Below are 21,442 nucleotides of genomic sequence, written 5' to 3' on the forward strand. Positions count from 1 at the left end.
TGTTGTAAATGTAGTGATTTTGTTGCCTGAGGAAAGAAGTGTCTGTATGCTGAAAATGGGGAAGATTGGAATAAGTTTTGACACCTACAAATCTGGCTGAGTAGAACGGTTCTGATAGTTGCCAGTTTTAATCCTCCACTGCATGCAATATGTTGTTTACGATAAGTTGAACATGCCTGAAATACATACACAGTTAAGCATCCAGGAGGTATCCTAACCAGATGCCCAAACCTTCTCAGCTGGCTCTTCTTTCACTCAAGAAAGAGTCCAGTCACCCTCCAAGAGAAAATTCACTTCAGTCCCTTGTGTTTATAATCCTGTTCATTCCCCTCTCCATACATGAGGTGATATTCTCTGTACTTGAGCTAGTTTCTGCAAGTGGGGTTCAGAACAAAAATGGCTGCTCCTTTAGCTGCTGCCAGTTTCACATTGACCCACACATTTGTTTCCTCCGGCAAGTGACGGTCCCACAGCAGGATGAACCCACATTGCTCTTTCATTTTGATGCTGAGCCAAAATGTGCCCCGTGGGTGAAGACCCAGCCACGGGGCACTTGTTGATGAGCCCCTCCACCAGGCCTGGCTTCAGGGTGATGCTCCAGTTACCCATGTTAGAGTGGTACTTTGATTTTTCATCTGCATGTGTGTCCACTATTGAATTGTTCTTAGACTGGCGTGTCCCCAAGAATAAATTTGACTCGGGAGACCCTACCACAGGGGTCGGCAACCCGCGGCTCTAGAGCCGCATGCAGCTCTTTAGCGCCGCCCTAGTGGCTCCCTGGAGCTTTTAAAAAAAAGTTTGACCTTTTTTTCCTTTCTTTCTTCCTTTCCCTTTTTTCTCTTTTTTTTCTTTTTTCTTCTTTTTTTCCTTTTTTTTCTTTTTTTCCTTTTTCCTTTCCTTTTTAATCTCGACATTTCGACTTTTTTCTTGAGATTGTACTTCAACATTAATCTTGACATTTCAACTTTTTTCTCGAAATAATAATATTTTTTTTTCATAATAATTCATGATCAGTTACCATTGTGTCTGCCTTAAAAGTGTAATTGTTATTCTATTTTCTGGAAAACATTTAAAATTTAAAATTAAAAAAAAATAAAAACGAACTTCCTCTCCCACATGATTGACTGATGTTGCGCGTCATGTTTCAGTTCACGAGCTTGTCAGAAGGCGGGTCATTTAGGTTGACTACTGTTGCAGGTAACTGAAATCGTTGAACAATGGCTAAACAGCTGTCTTTGAGACACTTTTTCAACAGCTGGACAGCTGCCCTTCAGACATTTTTCCTAATATGAACAGTCCGTTAAGAGCCATCATAACGCTCCCTTTGACCCAGCGTTGAGAGACTTCTCTGCTACAAACAGGATCCCGGCCTGAGATCATCCATGCTGACTGGTCGCCTCAATAACCTAACACTTATTTCATTTGAAAGAGAAATGATTGACTGTTTGGATTATGATGACAGAATCAACGCTTTTAACTCCAAGCCCAGAAGACTCCGTCTTGTTTAGCAACTGCAGGTAAAACCGTGTTGTTTATTTTTTATATTTCTGGCCCGCCGTGGTATGTTATGATTGCGTTTACATGTGGGGAAGCACAAAACTTTAACATGTTCAATTTGTCTGACTGTTCAATATCTGTTCTATACTACCCAACCCCACCTACAAATCACCAACTTATGAATGAATCTCATAAGTGAGTAATGGTTGCGACAGTCAGGTAAGCTGCGCTGTGCAATGAGCTGAATTTGTGTCCGGAGCGAGGTGTGAAGATTTATTTATGCTATTAAGTGAACAGAGAAAACATGTCTCTCATTGTTTAATATCAGCAAAGACATTAACTCGATCTCTTTCGCTCCTTCTTTTTTCCTTATCACGTTTTAACGGCAAATTTTAACAGAAGAGAGGTCTAATTTGTGGAGTATACAGTAACAGTACTACTGTATATCCATTCATACCTGTAGATATGTATCTGACAGCAATCTGACTTAAGTACGAGGTGTACTATAATTTACAGATTTTTTTACACAATATAATTTGTACGCACATCTCAACTTTAAAAAAAATCAGGCCCATCCAAATTTTTGCAGGCCAGGGACGTGCGGTCAGGGGAGGCAGGTGAGGCAGAGCCTCACCTGTCATCATGACAAGTAAAAAAATAAATAATTATAACATCACATTTATATTAATATTTGTCCACTGATCTTTATGTATGTAATTTCGAAAAATTTTTATAGTCAAAATCTCTGAATTTGCCTATTTCCTGTTCAAATACAGGCTGAAACGTGTAGTGAGGTGCGGCAGCAACGAGCCGAACCTCTGATTGCGCAATCCATCTCAAACTGGGTTGATACGTGCAATTGGCGCATGCTGGTTGCCGTATCTCTCGCCAATATACGTTTATTTGACCTGATTTTCCAAAGTCTGGCTAATGTCTTTAACCATTAAAGTTTAATGTTTGTTAGTGACATATTTCGTTTTGTTGATGGGAAATAAAACCGCAGTGAAAAAGGCACAGGGTGAGGCAGACAATACTCTGCCGCACTGAAGGGGGCGTATGTGAGCCAACGGGTACAAACACTTTTAATTTCAATCTTATAAAAAAGAGATTAGACTAAGAAAAATACAATAGAATATTTAAAAACTAAATTTTGGCATCAAATAAAATATTCTTTGTTTTTCTTTTCATGCTTTTTGTTGAGCAATCTGTATTAAATTGATTAAAGTATCAGAATTAAACGTTTTAAAAACAACTGAATATTTCACTAAAGGTCAAAATTTAAATGTGGTTTTGTACACCAGTCTATACTCTCATTTATGTTGTATGAATTATAGAATTGCGACGGCCAACACATGGAGGGTGTAGACCAAATGCATGTTTCTTCTTACCTTTACGTATCTGTAATATGTACCGTGTGTGCGCACGTGCGTGTGCCCGTGTGTTTTTTTGTGAAAAATGCTGATGAGATATTAAATAACCAGTAGCCAATTGAATAAGCTACCCTTTTTGGTTTATATATTTGTAAATCTGACACTAAAGGAGTCAGTGCCTCACCAACCATGAACCTCACCGCACGTCACTGTTGCAGGCCCACCCATTGGCTACATTCTGGCTCCGCCACTGCCTACGATTATATAAGGCAAGGCAAGGCAAGACAAGTTTATTTGTATAAAAAATTTCATTTACAAGACAATTCAAAGTGCTTTATATAAAGATTTTAAGAAATGCATTAAAAAGTAAGTTTTTAAAAAGTAGACAATAAAGGCAGACAGACATAAGTTAAAAAGAATAAAACAAATGAGATGCAAGAAATAAAGATTGTAGTGCATTATGGTAGATTATTGAAATGCAGCAGCAACCTTGACTTTAAGCACCTGAGAGCTTCAGCAGCCCTGATGCATTCTGGGAAATATTGGTTGGCTTGGGTATTGGTTTTTAGCTTCACTGCTCTTCATTTAAATGAAGATAATTCTAGCACATTCAAGTAGATAAACTCATAAACTCCTAAACCAAGATAAATATGTTTATACATAGGTGTAAGGAAAGATGTGGGTACAAAAGTCAAGAATTTCTTTGACTCCAGTGGCATCCCCCTCTTTTCCCATCATTTCATATTGGAAAATGTTCACTAACTGACAAGTCTTTGCATGACTCAGCACTGAGTAAGCTCTTATGACAAGATGATCGCATGATGGATCTTTTGAGACGTAGCTTTCTTGTATAAAGGATGGGTGGGAAGGGAACACTTCAACAAAAAAAAAAAAAAAACCAGCATGGCAGCACCTGTGTCCAACTGGACTCACAGCAGTCTGACCAGCACTGATCCAGCTGCACCCTCATAGTGATTTCTTGCTTGTGTTGTTCTCTCAGATGTAAGTCGCTTTGGATTAAAATGTCTGCTAAATCAGTGTTTCCCAACCCTGGTCTGTTATGTTGCAAAAGATAACGTGACACTTAACTCAGGTCAGAGCTGACGTGACTCCATTTATTTGCAAACCCAAAACATGAATGAAAAAACCACTGACTGCCGTCAACCGGAACGGGCAGTGTCGTAAACAGAAAACAGTTCTTAAGGTGACAGTGTATGTCTGTGAACCACCAGACATAACATTTCCCCCCCCCTTCACACAACCTAGGTGTGATACTCAGTCTCAAAGTCCCCCAGGTGTCTAGGCCTGGTGCGAGCCCGAGCTGGGCGACCCTCGGGTGCAGCAGCAATGTCCGGTGGCCGCTCTTCGCCTGCGGTCTGTGCTTGGACAGCTGGGGCGGCTGCCACATCGAACTGTGCAGCCGGCAGGGCTGTAACGGCCGGCGCACCCAGTCCAGACCCGGGTGGGGCCTGCACCTTACGCAGGCGGTTAGCATGCCAGCGAGTGCCGTCGGCTAACCTGAAGGAAGCTGGGCCAAGCCGTTTGGTAACCTGGACGGGGTCTGACCAGAACGACTGGAGCTTGTCGCCACGATGAGGTCGTCGGATCCTGACCCAATCTGAGACAGCGATGGCAGGTGGTCTAACCCGTCGTGCCCTGTCGAAGCGGTCCTTCATCTGGCGTTGACGGGCAGTGACTGCGGCTTGAACCGGGTGGACTGGGACCTGAGCCAGTGTTGGGCGGAGCCTATCCAGAGGCAGCTGGAGCTCCCGTCCCAGCATGAGGGAGGCTGGGGAGACTCCTGTGGTGGCGTGTCGGGTGGCCCGATAGTGCAGCAGCGTCTGTAGGAGACTAGTGGTGAGTGTGCACCCTTGTGCCAAGTGAGCCCTGATCCCGTTTTTCAGCGTTTGATTCAAACGTCCCACCCCCCCGTTCGCCGCCGGGTTGTAGAACGCCGTGCGAATGTGGCAAATCCCTTTCCCCGCCAGGTATGAGGCCAGTTCATGGGAGATCATTTGGGGTCCATTGTCAGTCGTGATCCTCCTTGGCAAACCCCAACGTGCGAACAGAGACTCCAGGATCATGTCAATGAGCACCTTGGCCGTGACGGAGCCCACGGGCGCCACCTCCGGCCACTTGGAGTGGAGGTCGTAGACCACGACGAGGAACCTCTGGTGATGCGGCACCCCATGCAGCTCACCACAGATGTCAAGCTGCAGGTGCTCCCAGGGCTGTGATGGCCAGTCCAACGGCTGCATGGGTGGGGGTGGGGCGGGGGCCCTGGTCTTGCCGCTAAGAAGGCAAGCAGTGCAGTCCCTGACCAGGGCCTCTATTTCCCTGTCGATGCCTGGCCACCAAACAACATCACGGCACCTTTGTTTGAGCCTGACTATGCCCAGGTGACCCTCGTGCGCCATAGCAAGGACACGCGCCCGGAGGTCACTAGGGACCACAGTGCAGAGCCCGCGGGCGACACAGGTGTCGTTCCAGCACGACAACTCCTCCCTGACCCTGTGATAGGGAAGCAGCTCGTCGGGTACCTTCCCAGGCCAGCCTTGCCTGACGTAGGTCGAGAGTGTGGACAGGACTGGGTCGTCCGCTGAGGCGTCCCGAAGCTCCTGGAGCGACACTGTCCCGTGGAGGGGTGTGTGGAGGAGCTGGATGAGGTCCTGTTCAGCCTGGTCCCAGTCGGGGGCCAAAGGCTGGGTTGTGGGTGGGCCAGGGATCGCACGTGACAGCAGGTCCGCCACCACGTTGTCGCGGCCTGGCGTGAACTGCAGGCGGAAGTTGTACTGCTGCAGTCGATCAGCCCAACGATGGAGGCGGAGCGGTTTGTGGCCGGTGCCTGACGTTGCCAGGAGGGTAGTGAGGGCCTGGTGGTCAGTCCTCAGTGTGAATGTACGCCCGTAAAGGTACATATGCCAGCGCTCACAAGCCCAGAGGCATGCTAAGGCCTCCCGCTCCCCCACCGAGTACCTCTGTTCCGTGGGACTGAGAGCCCGCGAGGCGAAGGCGATCGGTCTCTCGACGCCCCCCTGCAGCTGGGACATCACAGCGCCGATGGCGAGGGCAGAGGCGTTGCACGTGACGAGGGTGGGGCTGACCAGGTCGAAGTGCGCCAGGACCGGCGCAGAGGTGAGATGGGACTTTAGTAAGCGTACGGCGTCGGAACATGCTGGTGTCCAGACCCAGGGCTCGTCCTGCTTCAGCAGCTTACGCAGCGGCGCAGTCGTGGCAGAGTACTGTGGCAGGAAACGGAGGTAATACGCCGTCATGCCCAGGAAAGAGGCCACCTGAGCGGCTGAGGTTGGCTCCGGGACACGTGGATGGCCTCTGTGTTTGAGTGGAGCGGGTACGTGCCACCCGCTGAGAGGCGGAACCCGACAAAGTCAATTGCTGGGGCGGCGAAGACACACTTCTCGCCATTGAGTGTGAGGTGGTGCTTGGCCATTGCACTGAACACCCTGTGCAGGCGCTCATCGTGGTCCTCGACCGTGGCCCCTTGAACCACAATGTCATCCAGGTAGACGGCCACACCTGGTATACCTGCGAAGACGGAGGCCATAATTTTCTGGAAGCAGCTGGGGGCGGAGCTTAGCCCAAACGCCATGCGCTTGTAGCGGAACACCCCTCTGTGGGTAATGAAAGCGGAGAGGTTGCGGCTCTCGGGGTGTAGTGGCACCTGGAGGTAACCCTGGCGGAGGTCCAGTTTTGAAAAAACAGTGGACCCGTGGAACTGGGCGGTGAGCTCCTCTGTGGTTGGCAGCGGGTATTTGTCGGGGATGATGGCCTTGTTCACTGCTCGAAGGTCCACGCAGAGTCGCAACCCCCCAGACTTCTTCCTGGCCACCACCAAGTTGGAGATCCAGGGTGACGCGTTCACCCGCTCGATGATGTCGTCATCCAGCATACCTTGCAGCTGAGCAGAGATGTCATCACGGAGGGCCAGGGGAGAACGACGGAGGGGCTGTATGACAGGCCTCACAGTCGGGTCCAACAGGGGCTGGTGGGCAAAACCCACGAGGCAGCCCACCCCGCTGAACAGCGCAGGCCACTGTTGCTGCCAGGGGATGACAACTGCGTTAATCTCCGAGCCGGTGGTGTCTAGCAGGGTGAAACCGAGGCTGGTGAAGAGGTCGAGGCCCAGGAGGTTGGCCCCGTGGCGTGCAACATTGAACCTAAAAACTGGGAGTGTCTTATCTCCGTATTTTACGGGCAGCTGGAGGGAGCCCACAATGTCAATTTGGGAGTTGGTGTAACCACGCAGAGTGGTGGTGGCCGGTCCAAGTGGTTTGCAGGGGAAAAACTGTGTAACAGTTGCCAGGTTCAGGAGAGACACTGTGGCCCCTGTGTCCAGGAGGAGGGGCAGAGTGACATCTCCAACCATTAACGAGCATGTTTTGAACGGTGCTCGTGCTGAGCTCACGTTGTGGATGACTGTGGTGTTAGTGGGTGGCTGAGAGGCTCGAGCAGGGGCAGACCTGCAGACTTTGTGGAAGTGGTTTAGTTTTCCGCAGTTGGAGCAGGTTTTACCACGGGCAGGGCAGTTCTGGGCTCTGGAGTTGTGTGCAGAAGAGCCACAGTTCCCACACTGCTGATGGTACTGATCGCGGGGCCGTGCGGCTAGTAGGATGTTCTCCTCCCCGCTGTCTGTGCTCACATGAAGGAGGGGCGTCTGTGAGGTCAGCGCGCCCGCTGCCTGTGTCTGTGAGGGCGGGGGAGTAGAGAAGCTCGCCGCGCACTCCAGCGCAGATTCCACCTGATCCGCGAGGTTTATTGCTGCTGATAAAGTCAGATCATCGTTTTCCAGCAACAGTCTTTCTCTTATTTTGTTGCAGCTCGTGTGCAATATCAGTTGTTCTCTGACCATTTCGTCCCGCAGTCCTCCAAATTTACAGGAATTAGCCAGACCCCGCAGGTCCGCCACGTACTGAGCCACTGTTTCCCCTGGCCTTTGATGTCGCCGCCGGAACAGGACGCGGCGGAGCAGAGCGCTCTGTGGAGCCGCGAAATGTCCTTTTAGTAACTCCACGGCCAGGGAGTATGACGGTGCGTCGCCGAGTGTTCCGAACACCCGCTGTCCCTCAGTTCCCAAGCAGTGCAGCAGCAGTGCACGTTTCCTCCCGGCGGACACGTCCGTCAGGCCGGCAGCCAGGATGTACGTCTCGAACGCGGAGATCCAGCGGTGCCACGGGACCGGTGGTTCCCCCGGGAGGGCCAGGAAAGGAGCGGGTGGTGGTAGGGAACAAGCTTCAGCCATCTCTCGTCGCCAATGTTATGTTGCAAAAGATAACGTGACACTTAACTCAGGTCAGAGCTGACGTGACTCCATTTATTTGCAAACCCAAAACATGAATGAAAAAACCACTGACTGCCGTCAACCGGAACGGGCAGTGTCGTAAACAGAAAACAGTTCTTAAGGTGACAGTGTATGTCTGTGAACCACCAGACATAACATGGTCCTTGAGCCCCCCCTGTCCTGCATATTTTAGATGTTTCCCTGCACCAACACACCTGATTCTAATTAATGGTCGTCATTAGCTTGTCACCAAGGTCTCCACAACTCTGTTGATGACACAGGTACTTGTATCACAGTGTGACGAAAACACTGTGCTAAATCACAGTAGTAGTAGTAGTAACATACACTGTAAATTATTAAAATAATAGCGAACTGTTGGGGTGTTGTGAATCAGTGGATAGAGTAACAATTAGAGTAACTCATAGAAGATCAGCAGTTCAACCTCCAATATGGGGCATTGCTTGACGTATGGTTTTACTGGGGGGCCTTACTCCTTAAATATCATAATGTTATGGCTGATGCCTGATATGTATGGAGATACAGTAAAATATGCTGTTTAAAATTCCTAATCTCATTGTTTCTTAAACATTCATAAAACTGCTGCTGAATGAAAGAAAGATCTAATGAAGATAAATATGTGGCCTAGGAATATTGATCTTTAAGGGCGGGAAATGATTATGTACATTGGTAACCATTTGACACATATTTTTTGTGCCCCAACTCCCCAATCATCATGCATACTGTCCCTCATTTATAACCTGCAAAAATATTTTAATAAAAGATAATCTTAGGAAGTCTAGCCTCTTCTATTTTTCTGGCAAACGTCATCCAAGTGGATGCCTGGGATTTGAAGAAAAATGGGAGTAAAATGAATGAGAAAGCTGCAGGCCGAGGCCGCAGTGCCTGCGATGGAAAGATGAAAGATGGAGTTTGAAATTGATTCTACATAAACTTGGGAGGTTTGGTTTCTTGATAGACCACAACAAACCTGCAGGCTGTGATCTGGGATGAGCATAATGAGAATAGAGCACACTGGTGAACTTTGATGCAATAAAAACCAAAGTAATTTGGTCGATTTGCAAAAGTAAATGAGATATCTGGTATGAATCACCGCAAAATTGTTCAATATGACTATCAGGCAATGTGGAAAGATCTGCATAGATTCAAATGAGAGTCCTTCTTGGATTTGGCATTTTAAGCTGTTTGATTAATATATTAAACTAGACGAACCTTTGAGATTTGTGGTTCTTGAATTGTCGTGAGTCATATCTGGACATGCTGAACTGTCCCTACCATACAGCTTCAATTGGAAGTGGAGATGCTTGTGCATTCATTTCACAAGGTGGGAGTGAAGCATAAGCAAATGAAAAATATATCAGAATTCCCCTGACAACAAGTAATAAATAAGAAATAAAGTCATAAATATCTCTTTATCGTCACTCCTGCGTAAATTTTAGGCTACTGAGGTTTTGAAAAGTGTACTGCATGCATTAACCATTTCTGTACAGCTGTGCTTGTAGTAGTTCTCTGGACAAGTGGAAGTTTGTTGAAGTTTGTTTGGTAATCCTGCTTTTGATTCCCTGGTCAGCATATTCCAGCGACTTTGATGTCAAATGAAAGTGATTGACTTTTTCCTCATCTTGCCTCTTCAAGTTTATTCTGGGACTTTATGGTTTTTATTTTAGATTTTTAAGTACTGCACTAAAAATGAAAGACGGATTATGCTGTGCAAAGAATGTGGCCAATTCAGTAAGCTAAAAACTTTTAGTATTGTTCTTTTTTCAAGGTGGTCAATAAATAAAATAAAGTAGGTGCTTACAATTGACAGAGGTTTATGTTCTGTTATTCCCATGCATCTGTTTCTGCTGATAACCTGCAGATACCCCTCAAACCTTTTAAGGCGGACAACCTGAGTGATGTCATGTCTGTGTTTGGTGATGTATTTAATGAGTAATTTTGATGCCCCCAATACTATCTTCTCTGGGTTGTCTATATTCTTAAGATGTTATGGATACAAGACTGCACAATAGACTAAAGAAAAGGTTTCACTATAGAGTTTGCTGCAGTTGCAGCTTTGCAAAAGCGATAGTCAGTTATATAATTTTGTACTTTTAACCACTAGATAAGCCGCTGACATTCAATAACCTTTATGCCTTAAGTGCATTTATATGACAATTATTCAAGTGTGCCCACACTTCAGAGAGTTTGCACTGAATGTAAAGTAAAACATGAAACCATAAAAGTAAAAGTGAACCCATAGAGATGCTGCAGAAAGACCTCAAGAGAGCTGTTCACACCATAGATCCTACAAAAGCAGTTTTGTAAAGAGGAATAGCTAAAAAAAAAATGTTCCAAATGTTGTGGAGGTCTGATGCAGAGCTAGCAAAAGTGTCTAAGTCTAAGTTTGTGTCTAAGACACAAAGGAGGTACCAGTAATTGCCTTCATTTACTTTTACCTGCAGCACTGTGAATATTGAACCAGTGTTTTCATTAAAAAGCACAATTCTGATTGTTTTTCGTCACTTAACCACATTGTCTTTTTATTTTTATTAAGGAGGCTCAGATAAAGATAAGATCGGATCATATTCTAATGGAAATAAATGTACAACCCCAGTTCCAAAAAAAATGGAAATGAAGTCCTAAAATGTAAATAAAAACAAAAGCCAGTGATTTTCAAATCTCATGAACCCATATTTCATTCTCGCTGCAACAACAACAACAACATACGATGTATATACCGAGACATTTTGGCATTTCATGGAAAATATGAGCTAATTTTAAATTTAATGGCAGCAACACATCTCAAAAAGTTAGAAATGGGCAACGTTTACGTGGTGTGGCATCCCCTCTTCTTTAAATCTGTAAATATTTTTGGAAGAGAGGAAACCTGTCGCAGGAGTTTGAAGGGAGAAATGTTGTCCGTTCTTGTGTGACGCAGGATTCCCAGTTGCTCAGCAGCCCTGGGCCTTCATTGCCAGATCTTTCATCTTGTGAAGCTTGAAATGTTTTCTGTTGTTGAAAGGTCTGGACTGTAGGCAGATCAGTTCAGCACCCGGACTCTTTTCCTACAAAGCAATGTTATTGTGATGGAACAGAATAGAAAAAACAAAACAGAAAATGGTTTCTGTTTCTGACTGTCTGTCTAGACTCTAGTGACAGACAGTCCCTTGTCTGTCACTATGGATAGAGTTGAAGGTGTGCAAACATGGAGGCTATGAAATGTAAAAGAGACTCAAAATGAAATGAAACTTCATCATCCAAAAGCAATGTTTTGTACCAATTAAAATCCCCAATCTCTGCTTGCTTTTCAGTATGCAGTGCCTTGGTTTCCCCAAGTGATTTTGTTAGCTCCAGTTTTAAAAACATCACAAGTATAGGAAAACACCTTTAAAGCTGTTTTGAGGACTTCTGTGCGTATTTGTTCTATATTCACAGAAGGGACAGGAAGCACAATGCACATACAACTCTGCTAGTTGACTGCTATTGACTGGGGGTTGTTTGGTCTCACGTTGCATGACTGTTTATCTAAAATTATATTGTTGTTGTTAAACAGATACAGCAATGTTACAAGTATGCTTCACTGCTTTCTAGTTTTTTCACTGATCACTGGTTGATGAGTGATCAAGATTTTAACATTTTTTGTTCAGTGTATTGTTCCATTTGCATCTTTTCATGTGGCAGATACTTTGGTACCTAAGGCACATTTCCCATTGGGACAATAAAGTATGTCTTACTTAATCTAATTTTAAAAGTCGATGATGATCCTCACTCTTAACCAGATAAATGCATAATGCTGATCATGTCAGTGAATTCTTAGACAGCTGATTACAAACACATAAATTAAAACTAAAAAGGTAATGATATTCCAAAATTGAGATTGAGTATTGAGAGCTTGTGTTCGAAGCAACTGTCTCGTTCAAAACACAACTTAGATTGATGGACAGAATCTACAAATCTAGAATGTAACCAGGCTTACATTATTATTTCTCTCAAAAAAGAAAATCTTTAGCATCAAGCTGACTGATATATGATGCAGACTAACTTGTCTGATCTAAAGGTTGTTGACATAAGTCCGTGAAATATTTGATTTTTTTTCTTATTTCTGCATAGAGTCCACTCTTTGATAGTGATATTGTTCATCATTGTCCTTTCTGTTTCACACTGACTCAGTGTTTAGTTGTGATTAGGCAACAGATATAGGTTTACTTAAGGCAAGGCAAGTTTATTTGTATAGCACATTTTAGCAACCAAGCAATTCAAGGTGCTTTACTTAATAAAGTCAATAAAACTACAGAGCAGTTATGTTTACACATGAATAAATAACTGTTGATTTTTTAAGGCTCATATATGTTGTATACAGTGCAATGAAACAAAGAGGGGAAAATTTAAAGGGGTCTGAATACTTTCATTACCCATTGTATAACATACAAGTAAGGCCACAAATGAAAAGGTACAAGGAAAAAAGGGACGGATGCTTTTTTTAATACAGAAACTCCAGAAATTGACGGTTTAAAATTACAAATGAATTTATAAATGGTGGACAGAACCGAATTGTCAGGTAAGGACACAGGGGGTGGAGTGTGTGTATTTGTGAATGACAGCTGGTGGAGACAATAGAAACTGAAAAACAGTGTATGCACAGATTATCTAGAACTGTTCTACCTCCCGAGGGAGTTTGGAAATATTATAATTTGTGCAGTTCATGTTCTGCCCAGTGGGAATGCAGCAAGGGCTGGGAACAGAATGCTACACTGCGCAACAGACACCTGGTGTGCCTATTTTTATTGTAGGAGATTTTAAATCCCTGTATACTTTAGATTTACTTTAGACTGTGAGGTTTCAGATAAATGTCATAAAAACATTAGACAAACAGGGCTGCTTTAAAAAAGGAGTAAAAAAAATGCAACCAAAAACAGTGACCATATGGAACCAAGGTAGCATAGCGACACTGAAAGGACATTTCTTTGCGCAAATTTGGGCTTTACTCATGAAATGCAAATTACTGTAGAAGCAATCACAGGCCGCATGAAATGTTGTGTTGATTATGTGGTTGCAAACTAGGAAGTGTCCACAGTGCATCCCAACAACAAATGAAATAGATGTAAAGGTCAAACAGAAAGAGCTTAATCAGACTTCTAGAAATGCTAAAAACTATCACAAAGCACCTTAAGAGAAAAATTGTCATTCTTCCCTCTGAGACTAATTGAAGATATTAACTATAGTATTGTTAAATACAATTTTTTCTGGGAAAAGCCAGTAAATGAAAAGATTTGTTTTTCTGTGGTCTGAAATTCAGGCCTTCTCTGAATCCCAGCTCCAGTATTATAGTTTACCCAGATGGCATTTCCGTACTGCTCCTAAAGCCATCTGTCAAGGAGCTAACTCTGGCTTGGTGCCCCATTTTCCAGCAGTCAGTTAATTTACATATTATTCCTGCCCTCCAGAAGAAATCTATTAATGTCCCCGCTGCTAATAGAAAAAATAGTGTCCAACAGAAAATAATAATTTTAGACCTGTGGCCCTGACTTTGATTGTAATGGAAAGTGTTGAAAAGTATGTACTGTGTGAGGTCAACGAGGTACCCGCTACACTGTAGTTTCCTTACATACATGAGATGAGTACTGATGATGCTATTAACAGCATCTCCCATCTCATTGCCAACTACCTATAAAAGCACGGAGCTAACATGATTGCAGGGTAGGGTCAGTTACCGTATGCTGTGTACACCGTAAACAACATATGTACAAATACAGTAGGTGCTATAGAAACTTTTTTTTAAATTTGTTGATGACAGATCTTCTATTGGTTTATTGTAGGAAAATGTTAGTCCGTCAACCTATCGAAATAGAAAAATGTGTTGTGTTGGTTTTGACCCCAGATCTGTGTGCAATCACCGTCCTGAGGTCATGCACGTCCTTGGTGTACACATAGAAACAAACTTAAAGGGGACCTATTATGGCATCTAATGCCTATTTTAAACAGGCTTTAAAAACAAGCTTTTGATAGTTTTTGCTAAATAAATTAGAAATTCAGCCTCTGAGCCATGTCTTTATCTTCCCAGTTTCCAACCTCCTTCTCTATGTGGGTGGGGAGGCTATGATAATGAGGCACTGTGCTGATTGGCTGCCTGATGCGATGACGCGAATGACACGATACACCGCTACTAAAAAATGGCGGGAACTCCGCCCACTCCAGTTAGTTGTGGGCGTGGTTTCACGTGGTTTAGTGACGTCACGACAGGAGCAGAATCTCGTAGAAGTCGCATTACACTGGATGGCTCATCCGGGTGGCTGTACAGACACTGGAGAATTTGGTTGCTTTCCTCTTTCTCTGAGTTGGCAGGCTGAGGGGAGACCACTTTATATCAGTGTTTCACTCACTCACTCACTCATCTTCTCCCGCTTTATCCGTTACCGGGTCACGGGGGCAGCAGCCTCAGCAGGGATGCCCAGACTTCCCTCACCCCAGACACTTCCTCCAGCTCTTCCGGGGGGAGTCCGAGGCGTTCCCAGGCCAGCCGAGAGACATAGTCTCTCCAGCGTGTCCTGGGTCTTCCCCGGGGTCTCCTCCCGGTATACCGGTATATCAGTGTTTCCGCTAGAAAAAATTGGCACCGGACAATGTGACCAGCAGGGTTTCAATTTACCGGACAAATGTTTGAAATTCCGGTCACATAGGCTATATGAATTTATTGAGGTTAAAAATAAATCATATGCAGTAGTACGATATCAATGCAAGTCATTTAATAGTATTTTTATTGAAAAACAGGGTATTTAAAATAAAATAAGTCCCGTCAATTGACTCGCGAGCGTAACTTCAAAAAATAAATAAATATTGCAGAAGCTTGCGCGTCGGTGCGACGCGGAACCATAAATCAACGCACACGTGGATGTCGGCGCCGCAGCTCCGCTTCCTCCCGGCTCCCGGCACCGAGGCTCGGCGTGTCCCTCCGCCGGGGCTCGGCGTCTCTAGTCCCGCAGCACCAGTGAGTATTTTCACCGGACATTTTGACCGGAGAGATTATAAAATACCGGACTTCGGCATATTTTACCGGACAAAGTCCGGCAATTACCTTAACATCTTCAGTTGGAGGGTCCATAATGACAGTTTCTGTACTCTTCTGCAGCAAATAATGCTTTTCTTGTGTTCGGAGTGTACAGTGTGGACAAGAGGATTATATTTGTACTCTTGTGAGGCCATGGTGGAGAGTTTGGACAGCAAAATAATCAGGTATGAGAACATTACTGTTCAGGTAAGGACAAAAGTTGTCTGGACGGTTTTGTGATATTTTTCAGGGTGTGTGCAGTATATTGTTGTGTGTGTGGCTTTATTGTTGTTTCTGTGGGTAATATTTCTGGTAAGTAGTGCTTTTAATTGCAGTCTCTGTAGGGTGTGCACAACATTTTGATGCACATAATGTGTACTTTTGTTTAATGTTTAGCATAAGTCAAAGACACATTTTGATAAGGTGTTTTGTTTTGTCATGTTGTATTAGAATGTACTACATCCATTTGAATAATATAAAATTGGTTCCAAAGTAAAAATATGACAGAGGATACTGCTGTAACTGAAATTACAGTTGTTTCTCACTGACTCGAGTTGTCAATCTGCACAGTAGCTTGACAACTAGCATATTGGAAATTGCTACAATTACACTAAAGGTTTACTGTGAAATAATGATTTTATTTTTATTAGGCCAAGGATGACTGACACGTTTATCAGCCAGGACAACTGCAACACATAATTCTTATCCTGTGAGATAATGTTGCTACATCAGTCCTCATACACAATTTGTGAATCTGGAGCATGTCTTGCCATGGCTACGCAAGGCCTCGTGAGCTTTGCTGCATGATAGGACCGAATTGGCTAGGCTAGTGCGACAGCGGAAGTGTAACTAAGGATATCTATTATTCAAGACATAATTATGCAGTGGACCATTCTGTCAGCCAGTCAATCAGAACCCGGCTTTTCATTAGGTTTCCTGTCACTGGGCCGTGCTGAAGGCATGCCTGTCACTGAGCGTGCACATGCACGCATGCCAGTGAATACAAACGCAGGAACCTATGGACATGAAACCTTCACTGCACTAGTATATTGTTATAAAAAACAAGAGGAGGCTTCAAAAAAAACATGCGTGACTTCTGCTTTTCCCCTCTTATTTTTTAAACCCACTCATCGAGTTGGCCTCCAATGAGACTAGTTTTAAGTAAATGAGGGATATCTGAGGCAGATAGAGATAGGGAAAGGGGTGGAAATGTAATAGATGGATGATATCGAGGAGGTGCAGAAGGCAGGCAAAGGGGAATGTGAGAGAGAGCAGAAAAAGCAGAGAACCCATCAAATATAGAGCACTTTGAAGACTTATAGACAGCACCCACTGTGTATCTTCAAGTAATTGGTTCCATTGTATAAAGTTGTGCAATACATTATGATTTTATCTTCATGTTAGGAAAATGAACGTGTATGAATGTAAAACGGTAACATTGTGTTGTGATATGTTCATGGGACGGTGAACAATAAATGCTTCATGTATGCAGTTGGTACGCTAGGCGGTATGCCAGCTATAGAGTATAAGTGTGAGGAATTCTGTCCTTGGACCCAAGCGCACAACACCAGACAGGTTCAAGATTTAGCCCAAAAAAAGGCGTAGTTTATTTTCACCAAAAAAACTGCCTCCTTAATTGGCAGGGGAAACAAAACTCACTGAAACGAATTACAGGAAAAAAAGTCCTCAACAAAAATCCACAATAGTAATCAAAGACTGCAGAAAAACCATGAACAAGCACAAGAGTGATAACAACGAACTCACAAGGGTTCGCCGGCAGTTCTGACCCTTATATCCTTCCTGGAAATGATCTGATACGCTGCCCGGTGACGCTGGGCGCGTCACCGGGCGCGCAGATCTCTGGCTGCCCGCTGCGCTGACTCTGCAGCGTGATCGGGTTGAGGGGAAAACCCCAGCTGGCCGAGACCTAACAGTACTCCTCCCTCCAAGGGAGCCACCTGGCGACTTGCCGGGATTCTCGGGATGGGTCTGATAAAAGTCAGTCAGAAGACCCGGGTCCCTGATGAGTTGACACCGAGCACCGTCCCCCGGGCCATAGCCCAACCAGTCCATCAGAAAGGGGTACCCCCGCCCCCGTCGTCGAACGTCCATCACTCAAAAACTGGCTGATGCTCTACACCCGCCATTACACCAAGGAAGCGCAGTCCCTCCTGGAAACCCTTGGCAAAGTCTCGGGCCCCTTTTAATATTCGCCTTCAGAGAGGTGTCATGATCGAGTACGAAGATCATCAAGAATCTCTTCTCAGAGCCCTGCAGTACAACATTGGACCACAAACACAAATGGTGGTGGTTGTCTTGCCCACGAACAGGAAGGACAAGTATGACAGTATTAAGAAGTACCTTTGCGTGGATTGTCCCACGCCGAGCCAGTGCGTGGTGGCCTGTACCATCTCCCGTCCTCAGGGGCTCATGACTGTGGCAACCAAGATTATACTGCAAATGGCTTGCAAAATAGGAGGGGAGCTCTGGTCTGTGGACATCCCTCTTAAAATGCTGATGATTGTGGGCATTGACTGCTACCATGACACCGCTGGAGGAAAAAGGTCCATTGGCGTCCTAGTGGCCAGCCCCAACAACTCAATGACCAGATGGTACTCGAAGTGTGTCCTGCAGCACAAAGGTCAAGAAATCATGGATGGACTGAAGATAGCCTTAAGTGGAGCACTGAAAGACTACCTGAAGTTCAACGAACACTTGCCTTCACGCATCATTGTGTACCGCGATGGTGTTGGAGACGGCCAGCTGCACAGTGTGGTCAACTATGAGGTCACACAAATCTTAACTCTTAACAATCAAATCCATGGGACAAGACTACAACCCCAAGTTGAGTGTGGTTGTGGTGAAGAAGCGCATCAGCAGCCGGTTTTTCACTCAGATTGGTGGCAAAGTAACCAACCCTCCTCCAGGCACTGTCATTGACACAGAGGTCACGTGTCCAGAGCGGTATGATTTCTACATTGTGAGCAAGTCTGTCAGGTTTGGAAGTGTTGCACCAACTCACTACAATGTGGTGTACGATACCAGTGGACTGAAGCCTGACCACATGCAGCGGCTCACCTACAAGCTGTGCCATGTACTACAACTGGCAGGGGGTTATCAGAGTGCCTGCTCCCTATCAGTACGCCCACAAGCTGGCTTTCCTTGTCGGGCAGAACATTCACAGGGAGCCCAGTGTCCAACTGGACAACTGCCTCTTCTACCTTTGAGGACTAAAAGGTTCAGATTTAAGTGATATTTGTACTTTGGTGGTGTGTTTCCCCATCCCATATTTGACTGCACGATTGTTTTAATAGCAGCATTTTGTTTTTTCTATACAAGTTAAGGGATGTAAGAGAAAACGTGCATAAAAAGACGCTTGTTTGATTGTTATTAACGTGAGCCTCTTGGTGATTTGTTTTGAGTACCTGCTGTCCTCAACAGTAAAAGCCTGTCAAAATTTTGGTTTTGTATTTCATTTGTGCTATATATAAATAAATAAACTTGCCTTCAGAAGTACAAACAGCTGTTATTGGTGAGTTCGTACTGTTAGGAATTCTGTCCTTGGACCCAAGTGCACGACACCAGACAGGTTCAAGACTTAGCCCAAAAAAAGGCGTAGTTTATTTTCACCAAAAAAAACTGCCTCCTTAATTGCCAGGGGAAAAGAAAACTCACTGTAATGAATTACAGGAAAAAAAGTCCTCAACAAAAATCCACAATAGTAATCAAAGACTAAAACCACGATCAAGCACACGAGTGATAATAACAAACTCACAAGGGTTCGCCGGCAGTTCTGACCCTTATATCCTTCCTGGAAATGATCCGATGCGCTGCAGTTGCGTCAAGGCGCCATCCCGTGTTGGCTCGGCCGCGTCGCCGGGCGCGTTGCCGGGCGCGTCGCCGGGCGCGTCGCCGGGCGCACAGATCTCTGGCTCCGCGCTGACTCTGCAGCGTGATCGGGTTGAGGGGAAAACTCCAGCTGGCCGAGACCTAACAATAAGTTCTTCATAGGCAGAATTTGTAGGTGCCAATTAAGGGAAGGGGGGGTTTAGGAGCCACAACTAAGTTTTCTGTTATTTCCAACAGAAATCAGATTACAGCACAGCTTCCCTCCAACCCCCACATCAGCTGGATGAAGTGGATAACAGGATAATTGAATGGAGTTGATCATATCAAGACACCAGAGCTTACTGCGGTTTCCCATAAATTTGGCTTAATGCCTGCTGTAAACGAATCCCAGTGATGAGCACTAACATTGTTTCTTTATCTCACTAGAGCATTTTAAAAATACACTCCAGAAGCTTCAAAACGTAGGGTCTTTGGGATTTCCTACCATTGTATTACTCAGGAAATCACCTCACCCACTTCATGTTCTGTTCACTATCTGGGAGAGTGATTCAATAAACACTAATTAGCTGCAATCTTAAAACCAAAAAAACTTTCTAAAAAACACTACTTCTGCACAAAAACAGCTTGAGGCCTGGGGTTGTCCAAGACTTATCCAAAGTATCTGCAGTGTATCCGTTAAATCATGTAATGTAAAAATGAAAACTCTCCGGTTTTTATTTTTCTTTAATTTCCAGGAAATGTTACACGTGCTTGACCACTGAGATTCATCAAACCAGGTCACCTTCTTCCAAAACACCCACGTTCCAATTATAAGGCTCATGGTTGGCGCTTTCCGTGGTGGATGGTCAGTGTAATGATCTCTCTCTCTGTATTTTTGATGACATGATTCCTGGCTGCCTAGCACTTTTCAGTCTTAGCCAGCATCAAGATTTTAAGCAGGATTGGTGGATTTTAAGTTGGAATAGCTCTCATAGACTTGAATTTCACAGACAAGCCTTGACTCCCTACGCCCATATCATTTAGCTTGCGGCACCAATTACTCCATTGGACGTTTAGCTGGTTTTCCCTCTGGACCACTTTTAATTGGGACTGACCACTGAATGCGTGGAACTTCTAGAAAGGCCTGGAGATACTTTCTCTTATCTGTTCAGCCATCACAATGCATTCCCTGTTCTCAGATCCTTACCCATTGTTTCTACTCTCCACATACTATCTTCAAGAACTGGCCTTTCACTTCAAGCTATATCCCTCTTTTGACTCATTTTATTGGGATAACCAGGTCCAGTTTGCGTCAATTATTGCGTTCACTTTGTGTGCATTTAGTGATGATTAAAAGCAAGTGAAGCCAGTCAAATTATCTGAGTTATTTATCGCTTTTATCTTTATTCATGGAATAGATTAGAAAAAGTACAAACACCTAAGGCTAATTGAAAAATAATTAGTTTCAGGAATTGACTTGGAGTGGAATGACTCAAAGTTGATAAATAAGAGCTGCATGTATAGCTAATTGGATTTCACATAAGTTTCCTTTTGTAAATGACCTATCTTGTATATGCAGCTCATTTCTGTAAAACAAGGTCTAGAAAGACGTTAAAAGAACTTGAATTAAAAAAAAAGTACAGGGTTAGAAAGGCAAGTCAGAAATTTCATATAATCAATCAGTTCAAACTACCGTAAACTGTAAGTGACAATTAAGTACTGCAACTATACTTGCTAGAAGAGGGCATCAAATTAAGTTGACTCAAAGGGAAAAGGGTTTTTGAGACTCAAATAGGAAGTTGAGGATAGCAGCTAAAATCTTCAGTGTATTATTGGAAAAGGTTAATGTCATTTTGATATTATACCTGACACACTCCACACATGACTTTAAGAACTAGAGGAACCAGGTAGAATTCAGTGAGAAGAACATAAAATAAGTGGATTGTGGTAATTCCAAGTTAAATAACATTCTTCTGGCGCTCAGCAAATGTTCATGGACTAGGTTTTAAAAAAGGTATTTATGAGATGAAAAATTCTGTATAAAATATGTGCATGGTCCATTTATGAATAGCTAGGAACCTGTTACTACCTAGATTCCTGCTTTCCACTTGATATGGTTGCAGCTGTGATGCAGTCAGAGTTAATCATGGCAATTTATGTCAATACATCCTCTATCAATATTCATGCCTTATTGTAAAGTGTAACATACTCTGAAAAAATTCACAATATCTGTCAAAGTGTAGCTGAGTTGGACCTAGATGCAGGAGAGTGAGGCGACAGGAGTTCCAAAAAAGTGATTAATTAAACTGAAATAAAACAAAGCACCACCGAGCAGGATTGCAAAAAAAACACAACCGCTTAAACATGACAAAACCCAAAAAACCTGACATAACAAGTGGAGGG

At 44.2% G+C, this 21,442-nt stretch overlaps 1 pseudogene; it reads left to right on the plus strand.

The window, feature by feature from the left end:
• The first annotated feature begins 17,194 nt into the window (after positions 1–17,194).
• Positions 17,195–18,438, plus strand: LOC133461446 (piwi-like protein 1; annotated as a pseudogene).
• Positions 18,439–21,442: the final 3,004 nt, after the last annotated feature.

Source organism: Cololabis saira, chromosome 15 (genome assembly GCF_033807715.1).
Source record: "Cololabis saira isolate AMF1-May2022 chromosome 15, fColSai1.1, whole genome shotgun sequence".
NCBI classification, from domain to species: Eukaryota; Metazoa; Chordata; class Actinopteri; order Beloniformes; family Belonidae; genus Cololabis; species Cololabis saira.